Genomic DNA, 12,937 nt, shown 5'->3' with positions numbered 1-12,937 from the left:
TATTGTGTCACCCACTCAGAACTTTCTCACTGAAACGTTTCCGATTCGAAAGGAAACAGGAGCCTTAGTGACAGAAAGAACACATGGATTGTTGCGTCCCTTGACGCTTTGGAGTAATAAGGTGTAGTTGAGAATGGTTTAAGCTATGAAACAAAATGAAATCTTGTGCTAAAGGTCAGTAAGAGCCACAAATACCCTGATGTTCAGCATTTTTGACTGCAAAGTACAAAATCTACCTGAAATATTATTGTCTGGAAAATACATTTCTGTCTTTGATTGTTGGCAGTAGTACAGTAAGAGGTGCGTTCCCATACCGGGAGTCGAACACGGGCCGCCTGGGTGAAAACCAGGAATCCTAACCGCTAGACCATATGGGAATGGATAGCTACACACTGAGGTATCTATTGAAAAAAATCAGCTCGGGGGCTTGCACAAGAAACGTCTGCAGATTGGCACGTGCATCTTACCTCGTTAGCGCAGTAGGTAGCGCGTCAGTCTCATAATCTGAAGGTCGTGAGTTCGATACTCACACGGGGCAGCGGGCTCCTCTTTTCCGAAGAGATTTTGTCAAAAACTTAGAACTTTCCTGTTCATTTCTAACACGTTTCTGATAAGTAAGGATTTGTGAACCCAAATGACACATGGGATGCTGGTTCTCTTGACCCGTTTGCAGTATAAAGAGGCAGATGAGAGTGATTTGAGCTATGAAAAAAAATTAAATCTTGTGCCAAAGGTCGTCACAATGAATGTAACCAAAAGCTCGTGTTCAGAATGATTGACAGCTAAGCGCAAAATCTACCTGAAATACTTTTGTCTGAAAAACACCCGCGTCAGTCTCATAATCTGAAGGTCGTAAGTTCGATCCTCACACGGGGCAGCAGGCTCCTCTTTTCCGAAAAGATTTTGTCAAAAACTTAGAACTTTCCCTTTCAGTTCTAACACGTTTCTGATAAGTAAGGATTTGTGAACCCAAATGACAGATGGGACACATGGGTTGCTGTTTCTCTTGACCCGTTTGCTGTATAAAGAGGCAGATGAGAGTGATTTGAGCTGTTTGACAGCTAAGCGCAAAATCTACCTGAAATACTTTTGTCTGAAAAACACCCGTCAGTAGCGAGCGCGTCAGTCTCATATTCTGAAGTTCGTGAGTTCGATACTCACACGGGCCAGCGGGCTCCTCTTTTCCGAAGAGATTTTGTCAAAAACTTAGAACTTTCCTGTTCATTTCTAACACGTTTCTGATAATTAAGGATTTGTGAACCCAAATGACACATGGGATGCTGGTTCTCTTGACCCGTTTGCTGTATAAAGAGGCAGATGAGAGTGATTTGAGCTATGAAAAAAAATTAAATCTTGTGCCAAAGGTCGTCACAATGAATGTAACCAAAAGCTGGTGTTCAGAATGATTGACAGCTAAGCGCAAAATCTACCTGAAATACTTTTGTCTGAAAAACACCCGCGTCAGTCTCATAATCTGAAGGTCGTGAGTTCGATCCTCACACGGGGCAGCAGGCTCCTCTTTTCCGAAGAGATTTTGTCAAAAACTTAGAACTTTCCCTTTCAGTTCTAAAACGTTTCTGATAAGTAAGGATTTGTGAACCCAAATGACAGATGGGACACATGGGTTGCTGTTTCTCTTGACCCGTTTGCTGTATAAAGAGGCAGATGAGAGTGATTTGAGCTGTTTGACAGCTAAGCGCAAAATCTACCTGAAATACTTTTGTCTGAAAAACACCCGTCAGTAGCGAGCGCGTCAGTCTCATATTCTGAAGTTCGTGAGTTCGATCCTCACATGGGGAAGCGGTACCCTCTTTTCTGAAGAGATTCTGTCACCAAATTAGAACTTTCCCTTTCAGATTTAAAATGTTTCTGATAAGTAAGAATTTGCGAACCCAAATGACAGACAGGACACATGGGTTGTTGATTCTCTTGACACGTTTGCTGTAAAAGGGGCTAGTTGAGATTGATTTGAGCTATGAAACCAAATTAAATCTTGTGCCAAAGTTCATCACAACGAACGGACCAAAAGATGGCGTTCAGAATTTTCGACAGCTTAACGCAAATTCTACCTGAAATACTTTTGTCTGAAAAACACCTTTGTCTTTGAATGTTGGTGGCAGTACAGAAAAGTACATTCCCATACCGGGAGTTGAACCCGGCCCGCCTGGGTGAGAACCAGGAATCCTAACCGCTAGACCATATGGGAAAAGATGTGCTGTCTTATCAGTGACAATCTGAAAAAAAATAAGTTTTCTACTTGGCACAAGCAACTTCTGCAGTTCTATTTGCGCAGCTTGCCTCGTTAACACAGTTGTAAGCAAATCAGTCTCATAAGCTGAAAGATGAACGTTCGATTCTTAGACGGGGTACTGGTCCCTCGTTTTCTCAATCGATTCTGTCTCCATCTTGGCTACAGGGCCACAGATTTTTCCGATTCAGTACCAAAACATAACCAATTTAGTTCCTAAACTGTTTCCACGTACAAGGCATGGGGCAGCTTTTGAATGTGTGTACTAGTTCCAAAGGAGTGTCACTCCCATAGCAGGAAGTAAACCAGTCGACCAGGGATACTAGGTCCTATCCACTTTTCCACGTGGGACAAGTTATACACTAAGCAGCAAGATAAATTTAAAAAAAAAAAAAAAAAAAAAAAAAAAGAAGTTTTTGCTCTGATTAAATAGCTTTTACATCACAAAAGAAAAAAGTTGCCACATGAGCATGGTACTTAGCACGTCAGTTGGTAATCTGAAGTTCATGAGGTTTTTTCCTCACACGTGGAACTATTCTCCCCCCTTTTCTTGGGATATTGTGTCACCCACTCAGAACTTTCTCACTGAAACGTTTCCGATTCGAAAGGAAACAGGAGCCTTAGTGACAGAAAGAACACATGGATTGTTGCGTCCCTTGACGCTTTGGAGTAATAAGGTGTAGTTGAGAATGGTTTAAGCTATGAAACAAAATGAAATCTTGTGCTAAAGGTCAGTAAGAGCCACAAATACCCTGATGTTCAGCATTTTTGACTGCAAAGTACAAAATCTACCTGAAATATTATTGTCTGGAAAATACATTTCTGTCTTTGATTGTTGGCAGTAGTACAGTAAAAGGTGCGTTCCCATACCGGGAGTCGAACCCGGGCCGCCTGGGTGAAAACCAGGAATCCTAACCGCTAGACCATATGGGAATGGATAGCTACACACTGAGGTATCTATTGAAAAAAATCAGCTCGGGGGCTTGCACAAGAAACGTCTGCAGATTGGCACGTGCATCTTACCTCGTTAGCGCAGTAGGTAGCGCGTCAGTCTCATAATCTGAAGGTCGTGAGTTCGATACTCACACGGGGCAGCGGGCTCCTCTTTTCCGAAGAGATTTTGTCAAAAACTTAGAACTTTCCTGTTCATTTCTAACACGTTTCTGATAAGTAAGGATTTGTGAACCCAAATGACACATGGGATGCTGGTTCTCTTGACCCGTTTGCTGTATAAAGAGGCAGATGAGAGTGATTTGAGCTATGAAAAAAAATTAAATCTTGTGCCAAAGGTCGTCACAATGAATGTAACCAAAAGCTCGTGTTCAGAATGATTGACAGCTAAGCGCAAAATCTACCTGAAATACTTTTGTCTGAAAAACACCCGCGTCAGTCTCATAATCTGAAGGTCGTAAGTTCGATCCTCACACGGGGCAGCAGGCTCCTCTTTTCCGAAGAGATTTTGTCAAAAACTTAGAACTTTCCCTTTCAGTTCTAACACGTTTCTGATAAGTAAGGATTTGTGAACCCAAATGACAGATGGGACACATGGGTTGCTGTTTCTCTTGACCCGTTTGCTGTATAAAGAGGCAGATGAGAGTGATTTGAGCTGTTTGACAGCTAAGCGCAAAATCTACCTGAAATACTTTTGTCTGAAAAACACCCGTCAGTAGCGAGCGCGTCAGTCTCATATTCTGAAGTTCGTGAGTTCGATACTCACACGGGCCAGCGGGCTCCTCTTTTCCGAAGAGATTTTGTCAAAAACTTAGAACTTTCCTGTTCATTTCTAACACGTTTCTGATAAGTAAGGATTTGTGAACCCAAATGACACATGGGATGCTGGTTCTCTTGACCCGTTTGCTGTATAAAGAGGCAGATGAGAGTGATTTGAGCTATGAAAAAAAATTAAATCTTGTGCCAAAGGTCGTCACAATGAATGTAACCAAAAGCTGGTGTTCAGAATGATTGACAGCTAAGCGCAAAATCTACCTGAAATACTTTTGTCTGAAAAACACCCGCGTCAGTCTCATAATCTGAAGGTCGTGAGTTCGATCCTCACACGGGGCAGCAGGCTCCTCTTTTCCGAAGAGATTTTGTCAAAAACTTAGAACTTTCCCTTTCAGTTCTAAAACGTTTCTGATAAGTAAGGATTTGTGAACCCAAATGACAGATGGGACACATGGGTTGCTGTTTCTCTTGACCCGTTTGCTGTATAAAGAGGCAGATGAGAGTGATTTGAGCTGTTTGACAGCTAAGCGCAAAATCTACCTGAAATACTTTTGTCTGAAAAACACCCGTCAGTAGCGAGCGCGTCAGTCTCATATTCTGAAGTTCGTGAGTTCGATCCTCACATGGGGAAGCGGTACCCTCTTTTCTGAAGAGATTCTGTCACCAAATTAGAACTTTCCCTTTCAGATTTAAAATGTTTCTGATAAGTAAGAATTTGCGAACCCAAATGACAGACAGGACACATGGGTTGTTGATTCTCTTGACACGTTTGCTGTAAAAGGGGCTAGTTGAGATTGATTTGAGCTATGAAACCAAATTAAATCTTGTGCCAAAGTTCATCACAACGAACGGACCAAAAGATGGCGTTCAGAATTTTCGACAGCTTAACGCAAATTTTACCTGAAATACTTTTGTCTGAAAAACACCTTTGTCTTTGAATGTTGGTGGCAGTACAGAAAAGTACATTCCCATACCGGGAGTTGAACCCGGCCCGCCTGGGTGAGAACCAGGAATCCTAACCGCTAGACCATATGGGAAAAGATGTGCTGTCTTATCAGTGACAATCTGAAAAAAAATAAGTTTTCTACTTGGCACAAGCAACTTCTGCAGTTCTATTTGCGCAGCTTGCCTCGTTAACACAGTTGTAAGCAAATCAGTCTCATAAGCTGAAAGATGAACGTTCGATTCTTAGACGGGGTACTGGTCCCTCGTTTTCTCAATCGATTCTGTCTCCATCTTGGCTACAGGGCCACAGATTTTTCCGATTCAGTACCAAAACATAACCAATTTAGTTCCTAAACTGTTTCCACGTACAAGGCATGGGGCAGCTTTTGAATGTGTGTACTAGTTCCAAAGGAGTGTCACTCCCATAGCAGGAAGTAAACCAGTCGACCAGGGATACTAGGTCCTATCCACTTTTCCACGTGGGACAAGTTATACACTAAGCAGCAAGATAAATTTAAAAAAAAAAAAAAAAAAAAAGAAGTTTTTGCTCTGATTAAATAGCTTTTACATCACAAAAGAAAAAAGTTGCCACATGAGCATGGTACTTAGCACGTCAGTTGGTAATCTGAAGTTCATGAGGATTTTTCCTCACACGTGGAACTATTCTCCCCCCTTTTCTTGGGATATTGTGTCACCCACTCAGAACTTTCTCACTGAAACGTTTCCGATTCGAAAGGAAACAGGAGCCTTAGTGACAGAAAGAACACATGGATTGTTGCGTCCCTTGACGCTTTGGAGTAATAAGGTGTAGTTGAGAATGGTTTAAGCTATGAAACAAAATGAAATCTTGTGCTAAAGGTCAGTAAGAGCCACAAATACCCTGATGTTCAGCATTTTTGACTGCAAAGTACAAAATCTACCTGAAATATTATTGTCTGGAAAATACATTTCTGTCTTTGATTGTTGGCAGTAGTACAGTAAGAGGTGCGTTCCCATACCGGGAGTCGAACACGGGCCGCCTGGGTGAAAACCAGGAATCCTAACCGCTAGACCATATGGGAATGGATAGCTACACACTGAGGTATCTATTGAAAAAAATCAGCTCGGGGGCTTGCACAAGAAACGTCTGCAGATTGGCACGTGCATCTTACCTCGTTAGCGCAGTAGGTAGCGCGTCAGTCTCATAATCTGAAGGTCGTGAGTTCGATACTCACACGGGGCAGCGGGCTCCTCTTTTCCGAAGAGATTTTGTCAAAAACTTAGAACTTTCCTGTTCATTTCTAACACGTTTCTGATAAGTAAGGATTTGTGAACCCAAATGACACATGGGATGCTGGTTCTCTTGACCCGTTTGCAGTATAAAGAGGCAGATGAGAGTGATTTGAGCTATGAAAAAAAATTAAATCTTGTGCCAAAGGTCGTCACAATGAATGTAACCAAAAGCTCGTGTTCAGAATGATTGACAGCTAAGCGCAAAATCTACCTGAAATACTTTTGTCTGAAAAACACCCGCGTCAGTCTCATAATCTGAAGGTCGTAAGTTCGATCCTCACACGGGGCAGCAGGCTCCTCTTTTCCGAAAAGATTTTGTCAAAAACTTAGAACTTTCCCTTTCAGTTCTAACACGTTTCTGATAAGTAAGGATTTGTGAACCCAAATGACAGATGGGACACATGGGTTGCTGTTTCTCTTGACCCGTTTGCTGTATAAAGAGGCAGATGAGAGTGATTTGAGCTGTTTGACAGCTAAGCGCAAAATCTACCTGAAATACTTTTGTCTGAAAAACACCCGTCAGTAGCGAGCGCGTCAGTCTCATATTCTGAAGTTCGTGAGTTCGATACTCACACGGGCCAGCGGGCTCCTCTTTTCCGAAGAGATTTTGTCAAAAACTTAGAACTTTCCTGTTCATTTCTAACACGTTTCTGATAAGTAAGGATTTGTGAACCCAAATGACACATGGGATGCTGGTTCTCTTGACCCGTTTGCTGTATAAAGAGGCAGATGAGAGTGATTTGAGCTATGAAAAAAAATTAAATCTTGTGCCAAAGGTCGTCACAATGAATGTAACCAAAAGCTGGTGTTCAGAATGATTGACAGCTAAGCGCAAAATCTACCTGAAATACTTTTGTCTGAAAAACACCCGCGTCAGTCTCATAATCTGAAGGTCGTGAGTTCGATCCTCACACGGGGCAGCAGGCTCCTCTTTTCCGAAGAGATTTTGTCAAAAACTTAGAACTTTCCCTTTCAGTTCTAAAACGTTTCTGATAAGTAAGGATTTGTGAACCCAAATGACAGATGGGACACATGGGTTGCTGTTTCTCTTGACCCGTTTGCTGTATAAAGAGGCAGATGAGAGTGATTTGAGCTGTTTGACAGCTAAGCGCAAAATCTACCTGAAATACTTTTGTCTGAAAAACACCCGTCAGTAGCGAGCGCGTCAGTCTCATATTCTGAAGTTCGTGAGTTCGATCCTCACATGGGGAAGCGGTACCCTCTTTTCTGAAGAGATTCTGTCACCAAATTAGAACTTTCCCTTTCAGATTTAAAATGTTTCTGATAAGTAAGAATTTGCGAACCCAAATGACAGACAGGACACATGGGTTGTTGATTCTCTTGACACGTTTGCTGTAAAAGGGGCTAGTTGAGATTGATTTGAGCTATGAAACCAAATTAAATCTTGTGCCAAAGTTCATCACAACGAACGGACCAAAAGATGGCGTTCAGAATTTTCGACAGCTTAACGCAAATTTTACCTGAAATACTTTTGTCTGAAAAACACCTTTGTCTTTGAATGTTGGTGGCAGTACAGAAAAGTACATTCCCATACCGGGAGTTGAACCCGGCCCGCCTGGGTGAGAACCAGGAATCCTAACCGCTAGACCATATGGGAAAAGATGTGCTGTCTTATCAGTGACAATCTGAAAAAAAATAAGTTTTCTACTTGGCACAAGCAACTTCTGCAGTTCTATTTGCGCAGCTTGCCTCGTTAACACAGTTGTAAGCAAATCAGTCTCATAAGCTGAAAGATGAACGTTCGATTCTTAGACGGGGTACTGGTCCCTCGTTTTCTCAATCGATTCTGTCTCCATCTTGGCTACAGGGCCACAGATTTTTCCGATTCAGTACCAAAACATAACCAATTTAGTTCCTAAACTGTTTCCACGTACAAGGCATGGGGCAGCTTTTGAATGTGTGTACTAGTTCCAAAGGAGTGTCACTCCCATAGCAGGAAGTAAACCAGTCGACCAGGGATACTAGGTCCTATCCACTTTTCCACGTGGGACAAGTTATACACTAAGCAGCAAGATAAATTTAAAAAAAAAAAAAAAAAAAAAAAAAGAAGTTTTTGCTTTGATTAAATAGCTTTTACATCACAAAAGAAAAAAGTTGCCACATGAGCATGGTACTTAGCACGTCAGTTGGTAATCTGAAGTTCATGAGGTTTTTTCCTCACACGTGGAACTATTCTCCCCCCTTTTCTTGGGATATTGTGTCACCCACTCAGAACTTTCTCACTGAAATGTTTCCGATTCGAAAGGAAACAGGAGCCTTAGTGACAGACAGAACACATGGATTGTTGCGTCCCTTGACGCTTTGGAGTAATAAGGTGTAGTTGAGAATGGTTTAAGCTATGAAACAAAATGAAATCTTGTGCTAAAGGTCAGTAAGAGCCACAAATACCCTGATGTTCAGCATTTTTGACTGCAAAGTACAAAATCTACCTGAAATATTATTGTTTGGAAAATACATTTCTGTCTTTGATTGTTGGCAGTAGTACAGTGAAAGGTGCGTTCCCATACCGGGTGTCAAACCCGGGCCGCCTGGGTGAAAACCAGGAATCCTAACCGCTAGACCATATGGGAATGGATAGCTACACACTGAGGTATCTATTGAAAAAAATCAGCTCGGGGGCTTGCACAAGAAACGTCTGCAGATTGGCACGTGCATCTTACCTCGTTAGCGCAGTAGGTAGCGCGTCAGTCTCATAATCTGAAGGTCGTGAGTTCGATACTCACACGGGGCAGCGGGCTCCTCTTTTCCGAAGAGATTTTGTCAAAAACTTAGAACTTTCCTGTTCATTTCTAACACGTTTCTGATAAGTAAGGATTTGTGAACCCAAATGACACATGGGATGCTGGTTCTCTTGACCCGTTTGCTGTATAAAGAGGCAGATGAGAGTGATTTGAGCTATGAAAAAAAATTAAATCTTGTGCCAAAGGTCGTCACAATGAATGTAACCAAAAGCTGGTGTTCAGAATGATTGACAGCTAAGCGCAAAATCTACCTGAAATACTTTTGTCTGAAAAACACCCGCGTCAGTCTCATAATCTGAAGGTCGTAAGTTCGATCCTCACACGGGGCAGCAGGCTCCTCTTTTCCGAAGAGATTTTGTCAAAAACTTAGAACTTTCCCTTTCAGTTCTAACACGTTTCTGATAAGTAAGGATTTGTGAACCCAAATGACAGATGGGACACATGGGTTGCTGTTTCTCTTGACCCGTTTGCTGTATAAAGAGGCAGATGAGAGTGATTTGAGCTGTTTGAGAGCTAAGCGCAAAATCTACCTGAAATACTTTTGTCTGAAAAACACCCGTCAGTAGCGAGCGCGTCAGTCTCATATTCTGAAGTTCGTGAGTTCGATACTCACACGGGGCAGCGGGCTCCTCTTTTCCGAAGAGATTTTGTCAAAAACTTAGAACTTTCCTGTTCATTTCTAACACGTTTCTGATAAGTAAGGATTTGTGAACCCAAATGACACATGGGATGCTGGTTCTCTTGACCCGTTTGCTGTATAAAGAGGCAGATGAGAGTGATTTGAGCTATGAAAAAAAATTAAATCTTGTGCCAAAGGTCGTCACAATGAATGTAACCAAAAGCTGGTGTTCAGAATGATTGACAGCTAAGCGCAAAATCTACCTGAAATACTTTTGTCTGAAAAACACCCGCGTCAGTCTCATAATCTGAAGGTCGTGAGTTCGATCCTCACACGGGGCAGCAGGCTCCTCTTTTCCGAAGAGATTTTGTCAAAAACTTAGAACTTTCCCTTTCAGTTCTAAAACGTTTCTGATAAGTAAGGATTTGTGAACCCAAATGACAGATGGGACACATGGGTTGCTGTTTCTCTTGACCCGTTTGCTGTATAAAGAGGCAGATGAGAGTGATTTGAGCTGTTTGACAGCTAAGCGCAAAATCTACCTGAAATACTTTTGTCTGAAAAACACCCGTCAGTAGCGAGCGCGTCAGTCTCATATTCTGAAGTTCGTGAGTTCGATCCTCACATGGGGAAGCGGTACCCTCTTTTCTGAAGAGATTCTGTCATCAAATTAGAACTTTCCCTTTCAGATTTAAAATGTTTCTGATAAGTAAGAATTTGCGAACCCAAATGACAGACAGGACACATGGGTTGTTGATTCTCTTGACACGTTTGCTGTAAAAGGGGCTAGTTGAGATTGATTTGAGCTATGAAACCAAATTAAATCTTGTGCCAAAGTTCATCACAACGAACGGACCAAAAGATGGCGTTCAGAATTTTCGACAGCTTAACGCAAATTTTACCTGAAATACTTTTGTCTGAAAAACACCTTTGTCTTTGAATGTTGGTGGCAGTACAGAAAAGTACATACCCATACCGGGAGTTGAACCCAGCCCGCCTGGGTGAGAACCAGGAATCCTAACCGCTAGACCATATGGGAAAAGATGTGCTGTCTTATCAGTGACAATCTGAAAAAAAATAAGTTTTCTACTTGGCACAAGCAACTTCTGCAGTTCTATTTGCGCAGCTTGCCTCGTTAACACAGTTGTAAGCAAATCAGTCTCATAAGCTGAAAGATGAACGTTCGATTCTTAGACGGGGTACTGGTCCCTCGTTTTCTCAATCGATTCTGTCTCCATCTTGGCTACAGGGCCACAGATTTTTCCGATTCAGTACCAAAACATAACCAATTTAGTTCCTAAACTGTTTCCACGTACAAGGCATGGGGCAGCTTTTGAATGTGTGTACTAGTTCCAAAGGAGTGTCACTCCCATAGCAGGAAGTAAACCAGTCGACCAGGGATACTAGGTCCTATCCACTTTTCCACGTGGGACAAGTTATACACTAAGCAGCAAGATAAATTTAAAAAAAAAAAAAAAAAAAAAAAAGAAGTTTTTGCTCTGATTAAATAGCTTTTACATCACAAAAGAAAAAAGTTGCCACATGAGCATGGTACTTAGCACGTCAGTTGGTAATCTGAAGTTCATGAGGTTTTTTCCTCACACGTGGAACTATTCTCCCCCCTTTTCTTGGGATATTGTGTCACCCACTCAGAACTTTCTCACTGAAACGTTTCCGATTCGAAAGGAAACAGGAGCCTTAGTGACAGAAAGAACACATGGATTGTTGCGTCCCTTGACGCTTTGGAGTAATAAGGTGTAGTTGAGAATGGTTTAAGCTATGAAACAAAATGAAATCTTGTGCTAAAGGTCAGTAAGAGCCACAAATACCCTGATGTTCAGCATTTTTGACTGCAAAGTACAAAATCTACCTGAAATATTATTGTCTGGAAAATACATTTCTGTCTTTGATTGTTGGCAGTAGTACAGTAAAAGGTGCGTTCCCATACCGGGAGTCGAACCCGGGCCGCCTGGGTGAAAACCAGGAATCCTAACCGCTAGACCATATGGGAATGGATAGCTACACACTGAGGTATCTATTGAAAAAAATCAGCTCGGGGGCTTGCACAAGAAACGTCTGCAGATTGGCATGTGCATCTTACCTCGTTAGCGCAGTAGGTAGCGCGTCAGTCTCATAATCTGAAGGTCGTGAGTTCGATACTCACACGGGGCAGCGGGCTCCTCTTTTCCGAAGAGATTTTGTCAAAAACTTAGAACTTTCCTGTTCATTTCTAACACGTTTCTGATAAGTAAGGATTTGTGAACCCAAATGACACATGGGATGCTGGTTCTCTTGACCCGTTTGCTGTATAAAGAGGCAGATGAGAGTGATTTGAGCTATGAAAAAAAATTAAATCTTGTGCCAAAGGTCGTCACAATGAATGTAACCAAAAGCTGGTGTTCAGAATGATTGACAGCTAAGCGCAAAATCTACCTGAAATACTTTTGTCTGAAAAACACCCGCGTCAGTCTCATAATCTGAAGGTCGTAAGTTCGATCCTCACACGGGGCAGCAGGCTCCTCTTTTCCGAAGAGATTTTGTCAAAAACTTAGAACTTTCCCTTTCAGTTCTAACACGTTTCTGATAAGTAAGGATTTGTGAACCCAAATGACAGATGGGACACATGGGTTGCTGTTTCTCTTGATCCGTTTGCTGTATAAAGAGGCAGATGAGAGTGATTTGAGCTGTTTGACAGCTAAGCGCAAAATCTACCTGAAATACTTTTGTCTGAAAAACACCCGTCAGTAGCGAGCGCGTCAGTCTCATATTCTGAAGTTCGTGAGTTCGATACTCACACGGGCCAGCGGGCTCCTCTTTTCCGAAGAGATTTTGTCAAAAACTTAGAACTTTCCTGTTCATTTCTAACACGTTTCTGATAAGTAAGGATTTGTGAACCCAAATGACACATGGGATGCTGGTTCTCTTGACCCGTTTGCTGTATAAAGAGGCAGATGAGAGTGATTTGAGCTATGAAAAAAAATTAAATCTTGTGCCAAAGGTCGTCACAATGAATGTAACCAAAAGCTGGTGTTCAGAATGATTGACAGCTAAGCGCAAAATCTACCTGAAATACTTTTGTCTGAAAAACACCCGCGTCAGTCTCATAATCTGAAGGTCGTGAGTTCGATCCTCACACGGGGCAGCAGGCTCCTCTTTTCCGAAGAGATTTTGTCAAAAACTTAGAACTTTCCCTTTCAGTTCTAACACGTTTCTGATAAGTAAGGATTTGTGAACCCAAATGACAGATGGGACACATGGGTTGCTGTTTCTCTTGACCCGTTTGCTGTATAAAGAGGCAGATGAGAGTGATTTGAGCTGTTTGACAGCTAAGCGCAAAATCTACCTGAAATACTTTTGTCTGAAAAA

At 42.0% G+C, this 12,937-nt stretch overlaps 13 non-coding genes across 13 annotated transcripts; 5 read left to right on the top strand and 8 right to left on the bottom strand.

Moving 5' to 3' along the window:
• Nucleotides 1–305: 305 nt before the first annotated feature.
• Nucleotides 306–377, bottom strand: TRNAE-UUC (transfer RNA glutamic acid (anticodon UUC)). Its single transcript has one exon. It is a non-coding gene; the product is annotated as a tRNA-Glu (tRNA).
• Nucleotides 378–465: 88 nt separating this feature from the next.
• On the top strand, nucleotides 466–538 carry TRNAM-CAU (transfer RNA methionine (anticodon CAU)). The gene has a single exon. It is a non-coding gene; the product is annotated as a tRNA-Met (tRNA).
• A 1,596-nt stretch (nucleotides 539–2,134) lies between these two features.
• On the bottom strand, nucleotides 2,135–2,206 carry TRNAE-CUC (transfer RNA glutamic acid (anticodon CUC)). Its single transcript has one exon. It is a non-coding gene; the product is annotated as a tRNA-Glu (tRNA).
• Nucleotides 2,207–3,109: 903 nt separating this feature from the next.
• Nucleotides 3,110–3,181, bottom strand: TRNAE-UUC (transfer RNA glutamic acid (anticodon UUC)). The gene has a single exon. It is a non-coding gene; the product is annotated as a tRNA-Glu (tRNA).
• An 88-nt stretch (nucleotides 3,182–3,269) lies between these two features.
• TRNAM-CAU (transfer RNA methionine (anticodon CAU)) lies at nucleotides 3,270–3,342 on the top strand. The gene has a single exon. It is a non-coding gene; the product is annotated as a tRNA-Met (tRNA).
• A 1,596-nt stretch (nucleotides 3,343–4,938) lies between these two features.
• Nucleotides 4,939–5,010, bottom strand: TRNAE-CUC (transfer RNA glutamic acid (anticodon CUC)). The gene has a single exon. It is a non-coding gene; the product is annotated as a tRNA-Glu (tRNA).
• Nucleotides 5,011–5,907: 897 nt separating this feature from the next.
• TRNAE-UUC (transfer RNA glutamic acid (anticodon UUC)) lies at nucleotides 5,908–5,979 on the bottom strand. Its single transcript has one exon. It is a non-coding gene; the product is annotated as a tRNA-Glu (tRNA).
• Nucleotides 5,980–6,067: 88 nt separating this feature from the next.
• TRNAM-CAU (transfer RNA methionine (anticodon CAU)) lies at nucleotides 6,068–6,140 on the top strand. Its single transcript has one exon. It is a non-coding gene; the product is annotated as a tRNA-Met (tRNA).
• Nucleotides 6,141–7,736: 1,596 nt separating this feature from the next.
• On the bottom strand, nucleotides 7,737–7,808 carry TRNAE-CUC (transfer RNA glutamic acid (anticodon CUC)). Its single transcript has one exon. It is a non-coding gene; the product is annotated as a tRNA-Glu (tRNA).
• A 901-nt stretch (nucleotides 7,809–8,709) lies between these two features.
• On the bottom strand, nucleotides 8,710–8,781 carry TRNAE-UUC (transfer RNA glutamic acid (anticodon UUC)). The gene has a single exon. It is a non-coding gene; the product is annotated as a tRNA-Glu (tRNA).
• An 88-nt stretch (nucleotides 8,782–8,869) lies between these two features.
• On the top strand, nucleotides 8,870–8,942 carry TRNAM-CAU (transfer RNA methionine (anticodon CAU)). Its single transcript has one exon. It is a non-coding gene; the product is annotated as a tRNA-Met (tRNA).
• A 2,568-nt stretch (nucleotides 8,943–11,510) lies between these two features.
• TRNAE-UUC (transfer RNA glutamic acid (anticodon UUC)) lies at nucleotides 11,511–11,582 on the bottom strand. The gene has a single exon. It is a non-coding gene; the product is annotated as a tRNA-Glu (tRNA).
• An 88-nt stretch (nucleotides 11,583–11,670) lies between these two features.
• TRNAM-CAU (transfer RNA methionine (anticodon CAU)) lies at nucleotides 11,671–11,743 on the top strand. Its single transcript has one exon. It is a non-coding gene; the product is annotated as a tRNA-Met (tRNA).
• Nucleotides 11,744–12,937: the final 1,194 nt, after the last annotated feature.

The sequence above is a fragment of the Dendrobates tinctorius genome, unplaced genomic scaffold, assembly GCF_039654945.1.
Source record: "Dendrobates tinctorius isolate UK_male_01 unplaced genomic scaffold, ASM3965494v1 ptg000272l, whole genome shotgun sequence".
In the NCBI taxonomy this organism is placed as follows: domain Eukaryota; kingdom Metazoa; phylum Chordata; class Amphibia; order Anura; family Dendrobatidae; genus Dendrobates; species Dendrobates tinctorius.
The sequence above is the reverse complement of the archived record's forward strand: the minus strand, read 5'-3'. Positions and strand labels throughout refer to the sequence as shown.